Genomic DNA, 19,122 nt, shown 5'->3' on the forward strand with positions numbered 1-19,122 from the left:
GAGCTTGGCCATATGCTTCTTGAACTGAGCCTTTTCATAGTCAATCTTTTGCTTCAGTTTGACGATGCGCTGAGCGAGAGCTAGCTCTGAAGCAATGGCGCCATGGAAGGCAACACTGAGACCAATGGAAAGTTGCAGGTCTTCGAAGCTGAGGTTGGGTGTTTCAAACCACTCATCAATGAAGTCGTGGATGATTGCCACGTCAAAGAGAGGCAAATTGTTGAAGATTTCTGCTTCTTCTTTGCTCTCGATCAGCTGCTCAAGAGCGTCATCTGCAAGATCTTCATCACTGGACAGATCAATGGCGTCGTTGCGCAGAATAGCAGCAGCTGTTAGTTCTTGGCTGGTGTGTGGCTGAGGTATCTTGACCTTCTGGGGCTTGGAGATTCGTGACAAATCTTCAGACTGCACACTATCTTCAGGAGGTGCAGTGGCCAATGGCTTCGCCCGTGAGATTTTTGGTGCAGAGGCAGGCTTGGAAGCTTTTGGCTGCTTCAGTTTCTTTGGCTTCGGCACTGCAGGCGCTTCATCTGATTCAGCGTCATCTGCAGGCTCATTCACGACTGTCCCTTGAACCAAGATATGGGTGATGAGACCTTCAAGGTTGTAGAAAGGGCCGATGACATTGGGTTCTGCATCGCTTGTGCCGTCAGCCCGGGGAGCAGAAGGACCAGGGTTGAAGTCTAGTCCCAATGACTTCTTGTTTTCTTTGGCCGATGCCTTTGCATGCTGGAAGTTGTGCTTGAAGAGATTATCATCACGACACCATAGCAATGATGATGGGTCGGCATCTTCAGGCTGAGGTCCACGGACCATACACGGATAGAAACCCTAAGCAATAGCTTCAGCTTTGTTCTTGGGTGGAAGGCCTCGGAAGAGAATATCACCCCAAGGACTTTTGATAGCACTCTTCTCAGCATATTCCTTGGTCATGAATCTGTATTTGTACCACTGTTCTGCCCAATATCTTCGAATCCACTAGATTCGGGTTTTGCGCTGATTATAATCCTCTTCAGGATCTGTCTTGTAAAGCTTTGAGAGGTCATCAGGCAAATCTTTTGATGTTCCCCCACGATGCTGTCTGCCTCCCTTCATGGCAGATTTTTCTGAAGCCATGAACTTTAAACTGAAAGGCTTCAATACGTTCAAAGGCTTCAAGGGCTTTCGCTTGCTGGACAAACAGGAACTGGCTTCAGGAGAATTTATATGATGCTGTAAGAATTCTGCAAATGAATGCAGACTATGAGAACCAAGGGATTCTCCCACGGACATGTACCTGTGACAGCATTAAGGTGCGAGGGAAGGGGAAGAGGTCATATCCATTCTCAGAAGATTTTGAAGATAAATCAGTTTAGAAGACATTGACCTCATCGTGCGAAGACATTCACTCATAGATAAGGAGTTGGTTCCAGATTTGTACGAATCCATGGATCAGTACAAGTGAGGAATCTAACTACTTTGTGAGGCATAAGTGAATATACTAGGCATATTATGAGATGTAGTATGAAAGAGATCCAACTTGTGTGAATAGAAACTGCTTTTTGTAGAAAGTGACAAAGTTATAGGATCAAAGGGGCCGTAAAACGGAAGTTTTATTTACCACACGAAGAACTGCTAGACGGAGTGGAAGAGGAGGCCGAGCAGTTCGATCTTCCGTGCCCTAACTTGGCGACGGAGGACACCTACAGCGACGGCGGAGAAGACGATGTCCGCGGTCGGCGTGAAGACGACGTCGGAGAGGTTGCAGCAGCGAAGCGCTTCGTCGCCGACGTCATCGAGGGCTAGCGGTGGCGCTAGGGTTCGTGCGAGAGTGGAAGAAGAGATAATGACTGCTGTGAGGCGTGTATTTATAGGTACAGGGGCGGCACTGCGTTATTACACAGGTGCCCCTGGCGATTCACATCTGAGGAACACGTGGCCATCATGCAGCATATCGAGGGTTGTTCCACGTCCCACGCACGCCTGGATTGTCGGGTGGTCCTTCCCACTTCTCCGGGTTTCAGGTGAAGGAATGAGCATTGAAAACGGACTTAATGTTTGTCTCTGTGTATCTTCTGTTGACAAGGACGCAGAGAAGACATTTGACAGTTTCAATAGAATGCATATGATTTTGGAGAGATAGAGTTTGAGGTAGAAAGCATAGAGAGGTTAGGGTCCGATCACATTCACTTAGTTCAAAAGATTCAACAAGAAGACATAGCTATAAGTGAATGCTGTAGAGGACAGAACACTAGTATATATATATATATATATATATATATATATATATATATATATATATATATATATATATATATATTCAACATAGTGAAGATAATCATGAAGACATGTTGAGATTGAAGCCAAACCAAATGTGAAGACATAGCAAATGTAACGCCATGAGTGAAACACTTCGAACAGAACCTTTGGTGGTGGCGTTACCCACCGTATAGGAAGTATTAGACCCAGACACGGCGCACAATTATCGTGGCGTTCTGAAGTCAAATTGCACGTTAATGTATTCACACTTAGAATGTATGTCTTCATTGATTGAAGATATACTTTACTTCGTGTGTTGCACATCTAAGTCATCAATATGCATAAGTGTTAGGATGTGTGCCTGATGACAGGACATTTGAGGATTCCAAGATATTTAGCTCACACCGTAACTTGCAAAATCTCTTCTCATCCAAGGGCTTGGTGAAGATATCTGCCAATTGTTCTTCAGTGTTGACGTGTATGATATCAATGTCTTCCTTCACAACATGATCTCTGAGAAGATGACGAATTTCAATGTGCATTGTCTTCGAGTGCTGAACTGGGTTGTTGGCAATCTTGATGGCGCTTTTGTTGTCGCAGTAGAGTGGAACTTGCTTCAGATAAATGCCATAGTCCTTGAGTGTTTGCTTCATCCACAGAAGCTGAGCGCAGCAAGACCCAGCAGCAATGTATTCAGATTCAGCAGTGGAGAGAGATACACAGTTCTGCTTCTTTGAAGACCAACATACAAGTGATCGTCCCAGAAAATGACATGTTCCTGATGTAGACTTGTGATCCACCTTGTCACCAGCATAATCAGCATCTGAGAATCCAACAGATCAAACTCTGAGCCCTTTGGATACCATAATCCTAGAGTTGGGGTGTGAGCCAAATATCAAATAATTCGCTTCACAGCTAAGTGATGCGACTCCTTTGGTGTCGCTTGGAATCGAGCACACATGCAAACACTAAGCATAATATCTGGCCTAGATGCACATAGATAAAGCAAAGAACCAATCATGGAGCGGTATACCTTTTGATCGAACTCTTTACCATTGTCGTCAGGACACAGATGATGTTTGGCTGGCATTGGCGTCGTGAAGCCTTTGCAGTCTTGCATACCGAACTTCTTCAGGCAATCTTTGAGATACTTCTCTTGAGATATGAAGATGCCGTTGTGTTGCTGTCATATTTGTAGACTAAGGAAGAACTTCAGCTCTCCCATCATGGACATCTGATATTGCTCTTGCATCATATATCCAAACTCTTCACTATACTTCTGATTGGTGCAGCCGAAGATAATGTCATCCACATATATTTGGCATACAAACAGTTCACCATCATATGTCTTTGTGAAGAGAGTGGGGTCGAGGGAACCAGGTATGAAGCCTTTGCTCTTCAGGAAGTATTTGAGTGTGTCATGCCAAGCCCGAGGGGCTTGTTTGAGGCCATAAAGTGCCTTGTTGAGCTTGTATACCATGTCAGGATGTTTTGGATCTTCAAAGCCAGGCGGTTGTGCAACATACACTTCTTCTTCAATCTTGCCATTGAGAAAAGCGCTCTTCACATCCATTTGATATAGAAGTATGTTATGATGATTTGCATAGGCCAGCAGTATGCGTATGGCTTCAAGTCGAGCCACAGGAGCAAATGTTTCATCGAAGTAAATGCCTTCCACTTAAGTATATCCTTGAGCAACGAGACGAGCTTTGTTTCTGACAACTTGACCATGCTCATCTTGCTTGTTGCGGTATATCCATTTGGTGCCTATTATATTGTGCTTCCGAGAGTCAGGACGCTTAACCAGTTCCCATACATTATTCAGCTCAAACTATTGAAGCTCTTCTTGCATGGCTTGAATCCATTCAGGTTCCATGAAGGCTTCTTCAACTTTCTTGGGTTCTGTTATTGAGACGAATGTGAAGTGCCCACAGAAATTTGCTAGCTGAGTTGCCCTTGAACGAGTGAGCAGACCAGGTGCATTGATGCTATCAATTATTCTCTGAATCTGCACTTCATTGGCAACACGAGGATGTACAAGGCAAAGATTTTGCTCTTGTTGATCATTGTCGTTGTTAGAGGGGTTGTTTTCAGGCTGAGCATTGTCTTCAAGTTGATCAGGTGCGGAGATGATAAGTTCCTCTTCAGGTTGAGCTTCAGAGGGTATGATTTCTCCAGTTCCCATTAGTTTGATTGATTCACTGGATGGAACTTCATCTAGCACATTTGGCAGGTGCTCTCTCTGTGAACCGTTAGTCTCATCGAACCGCACATCCACTGTTTCAACCACTTTATAATGAAAGAGATTGAAGACTCTGTAGGAGTGTGAATCCTTTCCATATCCAAGCATAAAACCCTCATGTGCTTTTGGTGCAAATTTTGAAGTGTGATGTGGATCCTTGATCCAGCACCTGGCTCCAAATACTCTGAAGTAACTGACATTTGGCTTCTTGCCAGTAATGAGCTCATAAGATGTCTTGTTCAGAAGCTTGTGAAGATAAACACGATTGATTGTATGGCATGCAGTATCAATGGCTTCAGGCCAGAATTTTCTTGGAGTCTTGTATTCATCAAGCATCGTTCGGGCCATCTCAATGAGTGTTCTGTTCTTGCGTTCGACGACGCCATTCTGCTGAGGCGTGTACGGGGCTGAGAATTCATATGTGATGCCCAAAGTATCAAGATATGTATCAAGGCCAGTGTTCTTGAATTTAGTGCCATTGTCACTTCTGATGTGCTTTATCTTGGCGCCATAGTTGTTCATTGCTCGATTGGCGAAGCGTTGAAGACATCCTGCACTTCAGTCTTGTAGAGGATTATGTGCACCTAAGTATATCTAGAATAATCATCAACAATGACAAAGCCATAGAGACAAGTAGTAGTAGTAAGAGTTGAGTAATGAGTGGGACCGAAAAGATCCATGTGGAGCAGTTCGAAGAGTCGAGTTGTTGTCATGATTGTCTTCGAGGGATGTTTGGCCCTTGTCATCTTTCCTGCTTCACAGGCACCGCATAAGTGATCTTTCTTGAACTTGACGCCCTCGATGCCTATGACATGCTTCTTCTTTGCAAGGGTGTGGAGGTTCCTCATGCCAGCATGCCCTAGCCTCCGATGCCAGAGCCAGCATTCTAAAGCTTTTGCTAGAAGACATACGGCAAGCTGTGGTCCTGCTGAGAAATCTACCACGTACAAATCATCTTTCTGATACCCTTCAAACACTAGAGACTTGTCAGATTCCATTATAACAAGGCAGCGATATTTTCCAAACATTACGATCATGTTCAAATCGCAAAGCATTGAGACAGACATTAAGTTGAAGCCAAGGGATTCAACAAGCATGACTTTATCCATGTGTTGATCCTTTGAGATTGCAACTCTACCTAGACCCAATACCTTACTTTTACCAGTGTCAGCAAATGTGATGTGACTCTTGTCAGATGGACGTAAGGTTGAGTCCATAAGAAGGCTTCTTTTGCCAGTCATGTGATTGGTACACCCACTATCAATAATCCATTCTGAAGACGCTGGTGTCGTACCCTACAGTGCAGTTAGGGGGATAGGCTTCACGAAGAGAGTTGTGAAGCAAAAACATTTGACGAACCAGTGGGTTATGAAAGCTTAGATCCAGATTAGGACTAATAGGGAGAGTAGCAAGCGATTCAGGAACGAAGTACATAGTAAGACCATTCGGGCATTTGATCTTGCGGCCTACACGATGTTTAAGGTCCCCAGCAATAGCATCAGACGATTTTGGTTTTCTGCTGGAGACCTTCCCTATAAAAGAGAGTTAAGCTTTCTTAGCCACCCACATCTTCAAGGGTGGCTTAGAAGCAATAAGTCTAAGTGCAGCGTCTAAGAACTTTGGCTTTGGAGCCCTAGAAAAAAGTCTTGCAGGCGGACAATAGTACTCATAAGAATAAGCAGAATAGTTCTTGGTCTTATGAACATGGCGGTTCGATGAACTGCGCTCATATTCATAGGCCTGAGTATGGTTTCCCTGCAAAACATTTGCATTAGTGTGACTCAGGTGAGTCCTCTGTCTGTATGAAGCCTTTGGGCCATATGAAGCCTGTGGTCTGGGGTTTGTCTTCTTCACCTGTGGTGTCATGATGACATTCACAGGAAGATTTTCCAAACACCTTTTCGGCACCCAGATCTTATTCATAGGCGGTCCATTCCTGTAGTTAGTACCAATGTACCTGGCAAACAGTTCACCATTCTGATTCTTAAACAGTTTATAGTTTGCATCAAAGGATTCATCAATGACAATGGGGTTAGCACAGGTGAAGCCAGATAGAGTGGATGGATCTGCTGAAGATTCCTTTGCGGCAACCCATGTGGTTTTGGGATATTGCTCAGGTTTCCAGTAAGAGCCATCAACATTCATTTTCCTTACGAACCCAACACCCTCTTTCCTCGGCTTTCGGTTCAGGATCTGCCTTTTGAGGACATCACACAGTGTCTGATGCCCTTTAAGACTTTTGTACATCCCTGTTTCAAGCAATGTCTTCAACCTAGCATTCTCATCAGCAATAGCAGTGGTATCCTCAGCAGAGGGGTTAGTTCTCACATCAACAGTTGAAGATATTGCAACAGTAGCAGCAGTAGAAAATTCAGCAACAGAAGTAGCATTATTACGCTTAATGCATTTAAGACATGGTGGTTCAAATCCTTCCTGAGCGGGACTGATCTGTTCAGCGCGAAGTGACTCATTTTCCTTTTGAAGATCTTCATGAGCTGCTCTCAATTTCTCAAGATCTTGCTTCCTTTGAAGATAATCATAGGAAAGCTTTTCATGAGTTGTTGAGAGAGTTTCATGACGACTTTCAAGTTCCTCATACTTAACGTGAAGATTTTTTATGTCTTCAATTAAGGACTCAGATCGAGTCATTTCAGCGCCTAACAGATCATCGCTTTTGTCTAACAGTTTTTGAATATGTTCCATAGCTTTCTGTTGTTCAGTTGCAATTTTAGCAAGTGTTTTGTAGCTGGGTCTTGAACCACAATCAGAGTCATCTTCACTAGATGTTTGATAGTGAGTAGTGTGTGTGTTTACCTTGGCACCGCGTGCCATGAAGTAGTAGGTAGGAGCGGAGTAGTCCTTGTCATTTGCATCGGTGTCGGTGATGAAGTCATTGTCTTCAGTGTTGAAGATGGACTTGGCAACGTATGCCGTAGCCAGACTTGCAACGCCAGAATCGGACTCCTCCTCAGACTCCACCTCCGCCTCCTCAGAAGCGGACTCCTCCTTTGAATCCATTTCCTTGCCAACAAACGCACGTGCCTTGCCAGATGAGCTCTTCTTGTGTGATGAAGACTTTGAGGAAGACTTGGAAGAAGACTTTGAGTATTTCTTCTTCTTCTTGTCGCCAGAGTCATATTCCTTGCTCTTCTTCTTCTTCTTCTTCTCATTGTCCCACTGCGGACACTCAGAGATGAAGTGGCCAGGTTTCTTGCACTTGTGACATGTTTTCTTCTTGTAGTCATGAGCAGAAGCTTCATCATTCCTTGAGCTTGATCGTGAAGACTTTCTGAAACCTTTCTTCTTGGTGAATTTTTGGAACTTCTTCACAAGCATAGTAAGTTCCCTTCCAATGTCTTCAGGATAATCAGAACTGCTGTCAGATTCTTCTTCAGATGAGGAGACAGCTATTGCCTTCAAGGCACGAGTTCGCTCATAGTTTGGACCGTAGGTATCTCTTTTCTCAGAAAGCTGAAACTCATGTGTGTTGAGCCTCTCAAGTATGTCAGACGGATCGAGTGTCTTGAAATCAGGACGTTCTTGAATCATCAGGGCTAGGGTGTCAAACGAACTGTCAAGTGATCTCAGTAGTGTCTTGACGACTTTGTGCTTGGCGATCTCAGTAGCGCCGAGGGCTTGAAGCTCATTTGTGATGTCAGTGAGTCGATCAAACGTGAGCTGGACATTCTCATTGTCATTTCGCTTGAAGCGGTTGAAGAGGTTGCGAAGGACACTGATTCTTTGATCTCTCTGAGTTGAGACGCCTTCGTTGACCTTGGAGAGCCAGTCCCAGACTAGCTTAGATGTTTCCAAAGCACTCACGCGGCCATACTGTCCTTTGGTCAGATGACCACAGATGATATTCTTGGCAGTAGAGTCCAGTTGAACGAACTTCTTGACGTCAGCAGCGGTGACACCTTCTCCAGCCTTGGGAACGCCGTTCTTGACGACATACCATAGGTCGACGTCAATGGCTTTAAGATGCATGTGCATCTTATTCTTCTAGTAGGGATATTCAGTTCTATCGAAGACGGGGCATGCAGCGGAGACTTTGATTATCCCTGCAGTCGACATAGCTAAAACTCCAGGTGGTTAAACCGAATCACACAGAACAAGGGAGCACCTTGCTCTGATACCAATTGAAAGTGCGTTATATCGACTAGAGGGGGGTGAATAGGCAATTTTTATGACAGTCTTCAAAACGTGGAAGTTTCGAAGACAAACGATAGAAATAAACCTATTACCATGCAGCGGAAGGTAGACTACACTAGACAAACCATAGTCAAGTATTCAATGAAATGACTAATAGCAGCAATGTAGTGAGGATCAGGTAGGAAGATATTATGAAGCCAAACAGAACACGCAATCACTCAGTGAAGACAAAAGATAGTGCAATCATACTATGACTTCACAAGGAGTAACAGTAAGTAAAGGGAAGGGAAGGATGAAACCAGTGACTCGTTGAAGACAATGATTTGTTGGACCAGTTCCAGTTGCTGTGACAACTGTACGTCTGGTTGGGGCGGCTAGGTATTTAAACCTTAGGACACACAGTCCCGGACACCCAGTCCTGAACACGCAGCTCAGGACACCCAGTCCTCACCGTATTCCCCTTGAGCTAAGGTCACACAGACCTCGCCCAATCACTCTGGTAAGTCTTCAAGGTAGACTCCCAAACCTTCACAGACTTCGTTCATCGGCGATCCATAATGTCTCTTGGATGCTCAGAACGCGACGCCTAACCGGCTGGAGGATTCACAGTGCTCAAGTGTAATAAGTCTTCAGATCACACAGACAAGAAGACTTAAGTGATGCCTAACACTCTTAGGCTCTGGGTGGTTAGGGCTTTATCCTCGCAAGGAATTCTCTCTCAAAGGCTTCGAGGTGGGTTGCTCTCAAACGACAAAAGCCGTACTCTAACTCTGAGCAGCCAACCGCTTATGGTTGTAGGGGGTGGGCTATTTATAGCCACTAGGCAACCCGACCTGATTTGTCCGAAATGACCCTGGGTCACTAAGGAACTGACACGTGTTCCAACGGTCAGATTTCAAACACACACGGCAACTATACTTGGGCTACAAGCAAAGCTGACTTGTCCGACTCTGGATAAGATTCGCTCTCATAGTCTTCACTCGAAGACATAGGTTTTCGTTAAGCATCACTTCAGTCATTCTGACTGGTTCTCTTGGACCCCACTTAACAGTACGATGGTTCCTATGACTCAACAAAGAAGAAACATAACTACAAAAGATCTAAGTCTTCGAGCTCCATAGGCTTCATGCGATGTCTTCTCTTGTCATAGTCTTCAATGAGAATATCTTCATATACCACCTTTGACATCAATGTCTTCATACATTTTTAGGGGTCATCTCTGGTAGGAAAACCGAATCAATGAGGGACTTCTACCTGTGTTATCCTGCAATTCTCACAAACACATTAGTCCCTCAACTAGGTTTGTCGTCAAAACTCTAAAACCGACTAGGGGTGGCACTAGATGCACTTACATAATCTCTCAGGTTGTTACGGGAGAAAGAATAAGAAGAGAAAAAAACAAGAAAAGAGGCAAGTTATTGCGCCTCGGAAAACTCTGGTACTCTGGTGTTCGTCTTCGCCTCTCTCTCTCTCGTTCCTCTCCACCGTGTTCGCGTGTCTAGCCTCGCATTTGTTCCAACAATTGGTATACAGAGCTAGGTCGCGAGGCGTTTTCGTTGTGGTGATCGAAGGAGTTCGGCAACAGCGGTGATGGGTGATACATCTCCGAAGAGTAGTGATGGGAAGAGCGGCGGCGGCGGGAAGTACACGCCGCCGGCGGCCAGGAAGGCTACTGCAGCGGATGGCGGTGCTGTCGTGCTCGCTACCCCGTCGAGGGCCATGATTGTGCCCGTCCAGTATCCGATGCTGACGGACACCAAGTACTCACTGTGGGCCGCGAAGATGATGGTCCTGATGAAGCCGTTTCGTGTTTGGTCCGTGATTGAAGGCTCCGGTGAGTATGATCAGGCTGCGGACGAAGGGGCGTTCTCCACGCTCTCTCAATCCGTTCCGGATCACGTGATGCTGTAGGTTGCGGAGTGCGACACCGCGCGTGAGGCGTGGGAGATGATACGGTGTACGCGCCTGGGCGATGATCGCGTGAGGAAGGCGCATGAACGACAACTGAAGTGACAGTTCGATCGCCTCGACATGGCTGACGGGGAGACGACCCCGGAGTTCGCCAAGAAGCTTATCCCGCTAGTGAGCGAGATCCGCTCCCTCGGCGTCAAACTTGAAAATGAGGCCGTGGTGGAGCATCTCTTCGGCGCCGTTCCAGGCCGTTTCATGGACATCGTCAACACCATTGAGCAATGGGGTGATGTCTCAGCGATGAATGTACAAGAGGCGATTGGGCGCCTCACCGCGTTGGAGCAGAACCAGCGCGATCGTCGTCACAGTGGCGGCGATGAAGGCGAGAAGCTGATGCTGGTTTCACGTGCCCAGCTAGAGGAGTTGATCCTTAAAGAGAAGAAGAAAGGGGAGGGCTCCAGCAGCAGCAACAAGAACGACGACGAAGGGCACAGTGGTGGCCGTGGCGACAAGGAAAAAACCCGTGGCAAGTTTGACAAGTCGAAGATTACCTGCTTTGAGTGCGGGGAGAAAGGGCGTGTGAGCTTGCACCTGAGGTGGAAGACACCACGAGTGTGGTTGAGCCTACAGAGATGGAGGCAGAGGGCAGCCATGCACTGGGCGGCGACTCCTTCATGTCCTCTGATGCATCCATGGAGGCTGAGGTCAAGCGGCTGCGTGGTGCGTTGGCCGCTGCTAATGCAAAGATGCATGCCATGTCCGATGAGTACATGACAGTCACGAGCGGAGTTGTTTGTGTACGCAAGCGAGGAGAAGGCCAAGCTTCTAGAGGTGCAGCGCGTGCTCTGCAAGGAGAATGACCTGCTGCATGCCCTCGTGAACAAGACGACGGCAGGCACGCGGACGACTGCATCAACGCCAGTTGCAGTAACGCCGGCGGCCGTGACGCCGGCCACGAAGACACTCGGCCTGAACAAGCAGGGAGTGCAGCTCGTGGAGAAGGGCCACATCAAACTTGAGCTATGCATGGATAGATCATCCAATGATGTTGATGCATGGTGGCTTGATAGTGGTGCTAGCAACCACATGACAGGCTCACGTTGCAAATTCAAGGAGATGATTCAAAGCATCCGTGGCCATGTGAAGCTAGGAGATGGGTCTACAGCTCTGATCGAAGGGAAAGGATCAGTACTTGTTGAGTGCCATGGTGGAGAGCACTTCTAACTGAGGTATATTTTGTGCCAAGTTTATCATGTAATGTGATCAGTCTTGGTAAGCTTTCAGAAGATGGCCATCAAATAGTGCTGGATCATATGTTCCTATGGATTAGAGACATGTTTGGCAAGATGCTGCTAAAGGTGAAAAGATCCCCCAACAGGCTGTACAAGGTGTTGCTGAAGACACCAGGCGGGGTCGGCGGCAAAAGTTTGCTTGGTGTAGGCGGCGGCGGCACCGACGTTGAGATGGCATCAAGATCTTCGGTACGCAAGAAATAATGAGTTACAAGATTAGGGAGGTGAATGTTAGTTCTAATCTTGTTACAAGTCAATAGTTCATATCATGCATGCATATTAAGTTAGAGGTTAATTAGTCTGCATGGACCATACACGTGATGGTTGTGTACGTGTGTGTTTTGAGTCGTTGCATGTACGTAGAAATTGTAGCCAGAAGCGTGCTTGTTCACGTTGCGGCGTGTGGGTTTGTTTAGACCACGATCAAGTCGTGGGATGGCACGACATAGGTGGATCGTGGAGTTAGTTTCGGCCGAGTCGTCCGGCTGTTATCCTTGTAATCTCTCAGGTTGTTACGGGAGAAAAAATAAGAAGGGAAAAAAAGAAAGAAAAGAGGCAAGTTGTTGCGCCTCGGAAAACTCTGGTGCTCCGGTGTTCGTCTTTGCCTCTCTCTCTCGTTCCTCTCCACCGTGTTCGCGTGTGTAGCCTCGCATTTGTTCCAACATGAAGAATGTCAAACCTCATTTGAAGAAGCTAGAAGACCGAAGTCAGCCAATGGTGTTTATTTGCTATGAACCAGCATCTAAGGCCTACCGTGCACTTGACCCTGTTTCAGAAAACTTACATGTGAGAAGGCACGTTGTGTTTGAGGAGGAGAAACGGTGGGACTGGCAGGCAACCGAGAATAAGAAAGATGAAGGCAGTAGGAACATCTTCACGGTTTTATGGCCGGAGGTGTGGACAGTGATGCAAAAGAGGCCTGCCGTGGAACCGAAAATAGCTGAGAGCCCTGCCATGGCAACACACTCAAGCGCAGCAAGCAGCCCTGCCGTGTCGACTCCTGTCTCCGCAAGTTTCATAACCCCGACTGCTACAACAGGCCAGACCGCTTCAGGTGCATCTAGCAGTCAGATTACATCTGTGGGCCCGCAAGGAAGGTGCCTCCTTAATGAAATCTATGAGGAGACGCAAGAGATCCCAGCGGAGTATTCAGGATTGTGCTTGTTGGCTGCTGAAGAACCCAACAGCGTAAAAGAAGCTTTTTGCAGTGCAAACTGGAAGAAGGCAATGGAGATGGAGATGAAATCCATCCATGAGAACAAGACATGGGTTCTAGCGACATATCAAAGGGCCAAAAAGCAATAGGCCTCAAATGGGTATTCAAGGTTAAGAAGGATTCAGAGGGGAAGATTGTGAAATACAAAGCCAGATTGGTTGCTAAAGGCTATGCTCAGCGACATGGGGTGGATTTTGACAAAGTATTCGCACCTGTAGCTAGAATGGAAACAGTGAGAGTTCTCATTGCTCTAGCAGCTCAGGGGAGGTGGGAAATACATCACATGGATGTCAAATCTGCCTTACTTAATGGTGAGCTGGCCGAGGAGGTTTACGTGCAACAACCTCTAGGATTTGTTGAAGGTACTGATGAACATCAGGTGTTGAAGCTAAAAAAACACTCTATGGGCTGCGGCAAGCGCCTAGAGCATGGAACACCAAGTTGCATGAAACACTTGTGTCAATTGGAGTGGTGGAGCAAGGGAGCGGGGTATCCTGGCAGCATGGGAAGGAAGACGAGCGGCCGGAGTAGGGGAGCGGTGCCGGGGGTAACAGTGGCGATGATGGGGCAGGCGGAAGCGGCGGCACTTCTGGTATCGAGGTGGGGGTGGGGGATGGGAACTGGGATGGATAACTGATGAAAAAACCGAAGAGATAAGGTGACGGGGTGAGCTCAGGGAAGAACTGAGGAGTCCATGCCACGCCTGGAGGACCGGCTGATTTTTTTACTAACTACGTGCAAGCAGTTTGGATGGACCGGTAAATATCTTCCACTTTTTTTAGGAGTGCACACGTGTGTTTGTTCTCTAAAACTATGCACGCATTGCGGGATTTAGTGATATTATTATTCAAAGGAGTATGCACACACGAGCGAACACACATATGCTTGCATGTCCTATAAGGTAAATATAAAATAAATTGTCTCCAGCCACTATTGTTCTCATTTCATACGAGTGTGTAATAAATCATTGGCGTCAAAACACATTTACGTGTCATGGCAATCGAAAAATCATGCATGTACGCAACAGAACATGACTGGAGCCCCTAAGAATTCTATTGTTAATTGATTCATTATTTTTATCATCATCAAACTTATCCTCTACATGTCTAGCCTAATTAATGATAAATTAACGTTTGCTTCGCAGTAAAACATGCCACTTTTTTCTCCCGTTGCAACGCACGGGCATATTTGCTAGTTACTCTATCATAATAGATAACGACATGAAACTACGTGGTATACATCTAAATGTAAAGACAAGTAAAAAAAGTATCACCCACAAAAAAAAGTAAAACAAAGTAAACGTTAAACAATCAAATAATGTTCAAGAGGTTATTTCATGATATATAGCACTATATACAAGACATATTTAGGGATTAATCAGTACTAGAAGATTACTAATGAAATTAATCCTAAATATGAACAACTAATTGGATAAAATTGGTGTGTTTCTTAAATCAAATTCTCCCTCTAATGGAGTAATATATAATTCCTCAAAACTTACATATATATTTTAATTTTCTAAATGCTTAACTTGGTATTAGGTAGAACATCATGCAACATTATGTGAAGGTTAATCTCAGATGCCATGATACTGTTGTTTTAGAAATTTAGTTGCATCCTCACTGTCAATTATATAGGTTCAGTTGCAAAAGGGAAGCATTGGATCATGAATTTTTTAGATAGATACATATATTGTTTGCTCACAAACAAAAATGTTTATAATAAAAAAAACACAAAAATAAATTACAAAGTATAAAAGATTGGTGATATAAACAGCAATGCAATATTTTTACAATTATGTTTCTAATCCCGACAATCTAAAAGTTACGGATCTGAAATTTCAGTTTCTCTAGGATTTGTTTGAGTTCTTACCAAGGACAACATAATAGAAATAATAATATGACTTCGATAATACAATTAGTATTTGTTTGTAACAACTTATAAAAGAGAATAATACAAAATTAGGATGCTGCGTGTGCATGTTCTCGGGCTACTGTGGAAGTTACTACAAAAGGCATCCATATATATTAGAGACATAGACATAGAAAATAACTCATATTTCCATAGTTTTATTTAATCATCTAAACTTATTAATCAAGGCACATATAGCCAAGGCTCGTAGCCCCTATAGCTATCTCTAAACTTATAAGGACATCAAACGCAACATATCTGATTTGTTGAAAGTTCAATGAAGCAATCGCCCATCCAGAATTTGTCAGTTGCTTGCACTCCTTGCCCTTCAAGCACAAAATATTTCCCTAATAATAAAGTGGCTATTCCTTCTGTCTGCTCACTGTCGCGGCTGTTTTACAAAAAAAACCTCCTGTTTTTTGGTATTCAAACACGTAGTCTTTTTTTAGTGGAAATATGAGAAAATGTTTCAATTTAAGGAAAGGGGCCCTGCAATTCTATGTATTCAACCTGCAGGCAACACACACGACCACGGGCTCGTTCGATGCGTGCTGGTAGGGCACCGCCGCCAGCAGCCGATCTACACGGTGACTGGTCTACTTCTCCATCCATCCACTACCGGAGGCCAATATTCCTCCTTCTCTCGTGCCTCTGATTTGGATCAGAGTCGCGGCAGTAGTGGTGCGGCTACAGCGGGGGAGGAGGCAAGGGTGGCGGCCATGGGTGGTGGGGCCCGAAGATGAGGCAAGGGACACAATTAGGAACAGCAAGCCGACGACTAGGAAGATTATTAGTTAGTTTCATAGATTGTTTATGATGATATTGTTATGTGCCAGTTGAACAACTATTTTTTTCAGGAGATGGAATGGTTTGCCTGAATTGATTTTTTAATATATTGATGCTTAATTACTCCCTTAGATCAGTTGTGAAAGTGTCAGTTTAGGAATCACTAAATGATAATGGTGGAGTTGATTCTGAACATTGGGAGAAGGCAGTGTTACCTGTTTTATACTGTTATTTGCACAGGTGAGTTATCTTGAATGTATGCGAAAGAAACAACAATCCTCCTATTGATTTATCAATGGTGGGGAGTTTTTAGGTTGTAGGAGAACAATATGGCCTGTGGTAGTGAGTTCGATTACCTAGCCAATGTTATTGGATACCAACTTCTATTGTATTAGATCGAACTGTGACGTGGGTTTGGGAGGTCAAGATCTATCTGCTATGCCCTTGAGTCAGTTGCTTATCACTTTGACCTTGTGTTCCCCTTACCTTATGCGTATATGGTCTCCATGAATGGAAACTAAGATTAAGGTGAATTCATGGGAATTAGGATTTTTGGTCACAAGATTTGATTTTTGTAAATTGTAGTGGCAGTATAGTCAAGTGTGATATCTCATCACAAACTATCGCGACACCTTGTTGACACTCTTTGATGATCTTATTTCTACAACTATGAATGTTTTAATATCATTAGTGGTCAAAGAATAAACACTGATAAAACTAGATACAATTAACATTTTCTTATTTTCAAGAAGATTTGAAAGAGATCGAAGTTTCATCTCCAGGTTCCTCTTTCCTCCCCTGTCCCTATCCTCTAATATTTTGTTAGATTTTCTCTTTTCAAAGGCTTTGTTGGAATTTGTTTCTTCGGTAGGGTGATTACTCCGTGGGGAAATGATATGTTACAGCCGGGCTTCAAGCTCGCTGGTTGCGACACTTTCCTCTATACAATGCCTACTGGCCCGGTGCCGTCAACACCATGTCAGTTCCACTATACTCTGATCTTTCTCTTCCATGTCCACAGCAAGTCAAGATTCCACAATTTCAGGTGAGATGTTGTTTCTATTTTTGTTATGTCCGCCTTTGTTATTTTTCTGATTAGGGAATAAAATAGACTGGAATTTTGTGGAAGATACATATACCTAAGGTATTGAAATGCAGTCGTAGAAAATAAAATGCAGCCATCAGTCGGTGAATCTTCAGTGGTAAGCTCAACTAATGGCTCCAAATTACAAGTATATAGTCAAAAGTCTATTATTCATAATACGAAGAGGTCTTGGACCTGAAAAATTAGGAAGTTCTAGCATAAAATTGTTCTTGCCATGACAACAACATGTTCTATGTACTTCATTTTGTCTACCTATGAAAATATTTTTACCTTTAGCTCCTTACGAACACTGTTTGCTGCATCTGTATTGCTAATACACGGATCAGTCTCTAAGCCAACATATAAATACAACTACCGGTAACAGTTTTAAGGCCCAAAGACTATAAAGAATGATGGTTGCTTGTGTTTCACCCTATTCTAGTTTGGCATTGGCACTTCTGCTAAATGTTGCACTTCGTGCTACATATATTGGTCCAGATAACAATAGTACAATCATGCGCAGTTCGGCACGATCCAGTTTGGAGTTTAAGACAGTAAATGAGAATTCCGCAGTGGCATTTTTTTGGCTGTTGCAAAGATTTCATAATAGATAAAACTAGTTACAAAGTTAGACTACTTCTCAGACAATGGAACTACACAATTTCTTTGTCTTGGTATCTTTTTTTCTTGGGGTATGACTTTGTAGCAATCTAGTCAATGATATCATTCAGCTCCTGATTGATAGTATTATTTTAGGTCAAAGAATGATAGATATATTTTTTATTTTATCATCTTGGAAATTTATCTTCCGGCTGTAGGTTTCTCAGTCTTAGGTGTAGCCGAGGTCAAGTGTACTGAAGTCAGGTCATTTTGGCTATACGCTAGCCTGATGTATTCAATATGGTTCAAAAGAAAGCTTATCAAGAGCCGCCGCAGATAAATCCTCACCTTTTTGTTGTTTCAGCTCTGATAAATTTTGTTACTGTGCTTCATAGTTGCAAAGGCTAATCGGTTGTAGAATTTGATGTGCTACACTAATCCTTTGGAGATCGTTGTTTCTCTTATGAACAAATCTTAAACTATACAGCAAAAGAAGCCTTGCTGGTAAAGTGTATCGGGTAGTATGTTGTAGTTTTTTCTTGGAATATAGGTATTGTAAATCAATCAAAGAGTTCTAATACATCAGTGCAACTTGGCACACAACACCGGTAGGTCTAGTCAAAATGGTATGCTATAGTTGGAACTACTGAAATAAGTCGCTTGATGCTAGAGTAAATATGATGATTGTTAGAACCTCTCTTCAGACAAATCTAGAATTGCAACTACTGAGATAAGTCACTTGATGCTAGAGTAAATATGATGAATGTCAGAATCTCTCTTCACACAAATCTTATGAAACATTTTCAAGTTGATCTATCCATAGGGCACAAAAGAGGACAACAATTATGCTTCTTTTATAGCTGGGTGTATGAAGATGGATATATGCTTTTGTTCTACAAATGTGATGTAATCTTTCTCCAACATAATTAAGATATTTCAGAAAGAAAATTATATTGCTTCTATGATGCCCATGTTTTCGATTTAGCACAATGAAGCACATGAAAAACATGCGGCAATGAAAAAATGGTGCAGGAAAGCACGCGTGTATCCTCCAGAAGCCAAACTACATGAGAAGATCCAGCATAAGGCTTATGGTGGCGATGAGAACATCATTAGAATCGTCACCACCATGAGCTAAGCTTAGCTGCTTGTGACATTCAACCATTATAGTGTGGTAACCTGCTCATTCTGCTCTATTTGTTATGCCTACATTTTCTCTTTCTTACGTGGCAATTCTGTTTCTGAATTTACCCTCAATATTGTTATATCTGTTTTTCTTTTGTGTATATATGTGCAGTATGCTTAGTTATTTTTATTGCATGCCTTTAAACATGTCTAGCGAAAGGTTATGTGGTAATTCATTGTATTTTTTCTGCTGACACTTCTTGCTAATTAAGCAACCAATGTTAGTTTCTTTTAATGGCCTCAGTCTTATGCGCATTTCTAATTTGGTCACACTGCTCACCAGGTTAAATGTGAAGCAAACATATAGTTACCACACCATAGCTTTTCAGGCAAGGCAGTATACAAAAACAATTGACATATTCTCAGCTGGACATATTCTTGTGACTTGCTTCCTGGGAAAGTTAGCTTTTGTTTATTATTTTTATGTCTGATTTCTTTTCCGCTTTCTGGTTGCAGTTAGAGTTTGTCGCCGGCAGCCAGTCTTCCTCGTGCTGCCGTGCATCTG

Source organism: Triticum dicoccoides, chromosome 7A (assembly GCF_002162155.2).
Source record: "Triticum dicoccoides isolate Atlit2015 ecotype Zavitan chromosome 7A, WEW_v2.0, whole genome shotgun sequence".
NCBI classification, from domain to species: Eukaryota; Viridiplantae; Streptophyta; class Magnoliopsida; order Poales; family Poaceae; genus Triticum; species Triticum dicoccoides.